Raw genomic sequence first — 5,603 nt, 5'->3', positions numbered from 1 at the left:
AGAAATAATTCGTGCACTATAACAATCCAGTTGGAATTCACAGCCCCCCATCGAATTGCAAGACCGCTCACTCATCATGAGACTTGGTTAGCTGGGAACTGAGGGTTGGTGCTGCCGGAGGAGCTTTTTAGGGCCTAGGTTAGTGGAAAATTTAATTTATATCTGACTTTTCCTAAGAGTGCTATTCTAAGAGTCCAGTAATCGAGACAACTCTCTGAGCCTCTTTTTTCCTATTAAATGAGGACATGTTTTCTGAATTCTCTTCAACTGCTAAAATGGTATCTGATCCCAAATGAGTGAATCACTGTTCTGCTGGGATTTTTTCTCCCTTCAGAATAGTTTTAATAAAATTATGAATTATCAATTAACACCATACTCACTCAGTCTAGTTGATATATTGATGGAGCATCTGCAATATTGAAGGACTTTGCTACATGCGGTTGAGGAATATGAATAAATGTAAGAAACAGAACCCATCTAGGGCTTTTGTGTGAATTACAAAATGCTGTACAACTTGGTAAGTGACGGTGCCTTTGTGATCGTTAGAAAAAGTTTCCCTTTTCTCTGGGTAGATGAAGCCCCATGCCAGGGCACATGTGTTGAGGAGCAGAGCCTGAGCTAGATTTTGGCTCCCACTTGTCTCCTGGGCTGGCTGACTTTGGGCAGTGTACAACTTCCCCAATCATACTCAGCAGTCATGGTAAGAACAGTTCCCACTTTGTAATCTGGTTGGGGAAATAGCACATCTACTATGTATTCAGTTCTTACAAGTTACTTCTAATGGGTATATGTTGCTGATTTGGTTCAGATCAAATTAGAGGAACTACGATATTTTCATTCTTAATGACTCTTGTGAGGAAACCACCATGTGGCTATTTGCAAACTGTTTTGTCAAGTTTGTTTTTAAATATTCCAAGTGCTTATGAATTTCACGTCTCACATACAAAAGGGAGGTTGCTAAATCAGATCTATTCATTTAGCAGACATATTTTGAGAACTATTGCCAGGCACTGGGAGATCAGCAGTTGATGGTAAACAAGACAGCCACAGCTCCTGCCCACGTGGAGAAATACTCTGGGTCGGGGGGGGAAGCAGTAAAATCTCCAGAGAAAGAGTCTTATTCTTTGCTAATATCAGGGACTTACTGAGCAGGAGGCGCTGAGGCAGTGAGGTAGATGGTTGCCAAGGCAACCTTTCCCGACTGAAAAAAAATAACAGGTGTCGGGCTGTGCGTGTGCAGACGTGCATATCATCATAGTTAGCCTTTCCACTGTGACTTTGAAAGAAGGGAGCTGAAGGTTTCCCAGTGAAGAGCCTGGATAGGCAGCTAGACACTGTCAGAGGTACTTAGGAGAATTAAGAAGGCTAATTAATGGGTCTTCCTGAGACGGCATAAGCAGGTAGTCAAGACTTCAGAAGCCAAAGCATCTCTGAAGTCACAGAGGAGGTAGATTTGAGAGCTCCCCTGGAGCTGTGTGCATGCTTGAAATCTAGAGGGTTCTGACACCTAAGTAAGAAACAGGAAAGTCTACGGTTGCCTTTTACTTAGAAGAACCAGTGATTGAAAACAACCCATTCAGTGTGAGAAATAATTCTTAATATATTTAAATGTTTCTATTTATTTTGATCATTCTCTAGTCTGTGCCATGTCTTTCCCCCCAAAGCTCTGCATAAACCTTAGAAATATATTCAACTCCTTTGATCCAGCAGTTCTACATCCAGGACTTAAGCCTAAAATCACAGGTATGTATACAAGGATTCGCTCAAGAATTTGAAGATCTTGTTGTAATAGTTCTTAAATGTGGGGAAATTGGAAACAACAGAATGTTCACAGGAGATTGGTTATATACGTTTTGGTGGAGCCACGCAGTGGAAAGAGAAGTGGTCAGTAACATGTAGACTGGCGGTTCTCACATGAGAGGCACGTGATGTTCTCCCGCATCTGAACAGCATTTATCCACCAGCAAGTCTTAATTTGAGGGTGGGATTGGTTGGGATGTAGCTTGGGAAAAAATTGTGATTGGAAAAGAACCTTCTCAGGTGATTCTGATACTCTGATAGTGGGCATAGTCCCTTTTAAGAATCACAATTATAGTTAAATGATGTAGAACCCTACTAGTGTAATATTTTTTTAAAAAAAATCAAATGCCGAACAGTAGATAGTCAACTGTTGTAAACGCACACATGCATTTTAAAAAATGTCTGAAGGAAGGATACTAAAACATTGATAATGTTGGGGGCAAGATTATGGCTGATTTTATTTTCACTTAATGTCCTTTCCTGTATTTTCCAATATCTTGCCTACAAACATGTACTACTTTATAACCAGAGAAAAGGAAATAACACATTCTTAAATTTAAAAAGGATGCAAAAGATAAAGTAGGAGTCAGTCTTTTCAAAAGAGTATTAATTTGGACACACACAAAAGCAATAAAACAGTAAGCCCCTGAATTGCTCATAGATTCACGCAGTCTCTCAGCTCTCCATAGTTTAGGAAAGCCCAGCTTTTTGGCTTATGGTAGACAGTACTTAAGCATCATAGCCCCCTTATGGCAGCTACTGAAATTTCAGGACCAGTGCCTAAGAAAGTCCTCTAGAATGTGATGACAAACATCTTAGCTCTCTTTCAAATCAACTTTATATCTGACTGAATTTCTGGAGTCAAATAGTTGTCCAAGGCCCTCCGGAACATTCTATGGTGACACAGGTACAAATTCTGTAAGCTGGCGTATGTGTTACCTAATCTCTTTGGAGAGCTGATTTACTTCTCTTTTTTTTCTCTTAGTACTTTGAAGGACAACTTTCCTAGGGGACTGGACTTTTCCATTTGTGGGTAGGATTTAAAGTCGAAGGGTAATGAACTGTAGAAGATCACCAGAGCAGGAGGCTGAATGCTTGTGTTTGAGACCTGGTCCCATCATTTGATTCCTTGTCCCTTGCCAGCAAAGCGAAGACAGGAGTGCCAGCCCTTCTTGCCTTTCAGAACTCCTGTAAGAACTGAGTGAGATAACATTTGCAAAAGTGTCCTGAAAGCTATAGAATGTTATACCTGCATAGGGTATTAATCCTTTTAATGACAAGCTAGCCTGGATTTTTAAAAACCTAAGACTTAAGGGGGCTATTGATTGTACAACTGCTGGGGCCAGTCCCTATGAAGGGCACAAACTCTTCTGCCTCGTGGAGTCATTTTCTCCTTAGGCAAAACCAGGGATGGCAGGAACAGGGTGCGTGCCCACCTACCTCTCAGCCTTGACCTATGTGACCCTCTCCTTGCTTCTTAAACGCTGGCCATAGAACAAATCTTTCAGTTCCTGGAATGTGTGGTTCCCCTGGGCACTCTCTTCTCTGGGTCTTTGTTCTGCCTGGAACGCTCCCATCTTCCCCATCCCTTTAGCTCCCCTCCTGACCTGATCTCCCTGAATAGTGTGGTCCCTGGTCAGCAGCAGCCACATCACCTGGGGCCTTGTTAGAAGTGCACATCCCAGGGCTCTTCCTCGCAACTAATGTCTGAAACTCTGGGTTTGGGACCCAGCAATTCGTGTTTTACAAGCCCTCCAGGGGATTCTGATGCCCCCTAAAATTTGAGACCACTGCCCAGCAGCGACGATTCTCAACGATGCAGCACATTAGACTCCTCTGGGACGTTTGAAAACTGCTGATGCTCAAAACCACACTCTAGACCAATTAACTCAGAATCTCTAGGGGTGGGATCCAGGAATTAGTATTTTTAAATCTCCCTAGGTGATTCCAATGTGCAGTCAAGTTGGAGAAGCACTGCCTGGGCTGAATTAGCTCTGTCTTGGGTTCCCACAGCACCTTTTCTGTGACACTCCTGAGCACAAGGGGTCTGCTTTACATCACCAGGACCCGTCACACCACGGCACACTGAGTGCTGATAGACTGGACCCAACCATGCTTGGATTAGAGGGCGTGTTAGAAGGATTAATTTAAAAATACGAATACCAAAGGATTTCAACATGGTGTTATCCAAAATATGATGGGGGCAGTAGAATGGCAACATCATAGTAAATTCCATAGCATTCAGGATGAAGGAAGATGTAAGAAACAGAGAACCCATCTAGTGCTTTTGTGTGAATTACAAAATGCTGTACAACTTGGTAAATGACGGTGCCTTTGTGATCATTAGAAAATGTTTCCCTTTTCTCTGGGTAGATGAAGCCCCATGTATTCATAGACAGGAGGATAAAAGTGTAGGAACAGCCCCCTGGGAACATGACCCACATCAAAACCACAGTCCTCAGTCTGCCTCTTTCTTCAGCCGTTCTTTCTCTCATGTCCTTACACACACAAGTGAGCTCTGTGTACCGTGTGTGTGTGTGTGTGTGTGTGTGTGTGTGTGTGTGTGTGGTAAAACAGGTGAACTCCAGACCCCCAAATTAAAAAAATCTCAAATTGAACACATTGTTTGCCCTGTGTTTCAATGGCTGCTCCATTCAGGACAGACTTAATATCCAGAGAGCCTATCTCCTTTTACCATTAAGATCTATCTTTTTAAAAAAGTACCAGCTGATGACTTTGGTTAGATTCTCATTTGACTTAGAATGTCATTTGGAATTGAGGGGTAAAACCCATGAAATGAAAATGTGGATATTAAAATAGAGCAGAAAATGGGTTATTTTGGTCCTGCCAAAAATGCAACTATTTAGAGTAAAACATAATAGCATATTCTTTGGAAAAATTATCCAGGGGAAGAAATCCCAAAGTTAGCTCTTTTTTTCCTTCCTTGGCAATTCTTCAGCCACCAAATGCAGTGCCTGGCACTCCATAAATGCATGGGGGAGACTAAAATGTTAACCGGCAGCAATTCATTTCAAAATGTTATAAAATGCTTTGCTAGTTTTGAAATGTTTCTGCTGTATAAAAAAATTAAAAACTAAAGCCCTTCTTTTTGATGTCCTTACCTTCTGAAGGTGTTTTCACTTGAGATGTGTGTGTGCAGTTGTGCAAACATGTGGGCACATAGGCTTATGAATGAAAATGTTGAAATTTTTTGCTGTTTCCATCTATTTTGAAAAATAAATCTTATGCATAAATTTCTTACATATCCTAATGGCCTTTATTATGTAAAGAAATCACATTCATTCTTCATTCACTTATTCATTCATCCAGTTGGTCACATCTTTCAACATTATAGCTACATACCAGGCGCTATGTTAAGCCTGGGATATATAATGGTGGCCTAGGCAGGAACAGTCCCTGTCGCAGCGTTGCAGACCGTATAGTGATGTCAGCACTTGCAAAAGTCATCTATGACATTCTTTTGCTTCTGGGTTCTTGAGTCATTGCTGACATGATGTGTGTGTATCTTATTCCTGATACCATATTATTACATCATTGTTATCTTGATACCGTTATCTATATATATGGCCGTGCCACGCAGCATGTGGAATCTTAGTTCCCAGAAGGGATCAAACCCGTGCCCCCTGCATTGGAAGCACTTAACCACTGGACCACCAGGGAAGTCCCCCCATTATATTATTTTTGATACTATTTTTTTCTCCCACTCTTAGATGAACTTTCTAAGCAAGCTACCTTCCAGCCTTATCGGTACCTCCAAAACAAATGGCCATCAAAATCCCAGA

Source organism: Tursiops truncatus, chromosome 7 (assembly GCF_011762595.2).
Source record: "Tursiops truncatus isolate mTurTru1 chromosome 7, mTurTru1.mat.Y, whole genome shotgun sequence".
NCBI classification, from domain to species: domain Eukaryota; kingdom Metazoa; phylum Chordata; class Mammalia; order Artiodactyla; family Delphinidae; genus Tursiops; species Tursiops truncatus.
The sequence above is the reverse complement of the archived record's forward strand: the minus strand, read 5'-3'. Positions refer to the sequence as shown.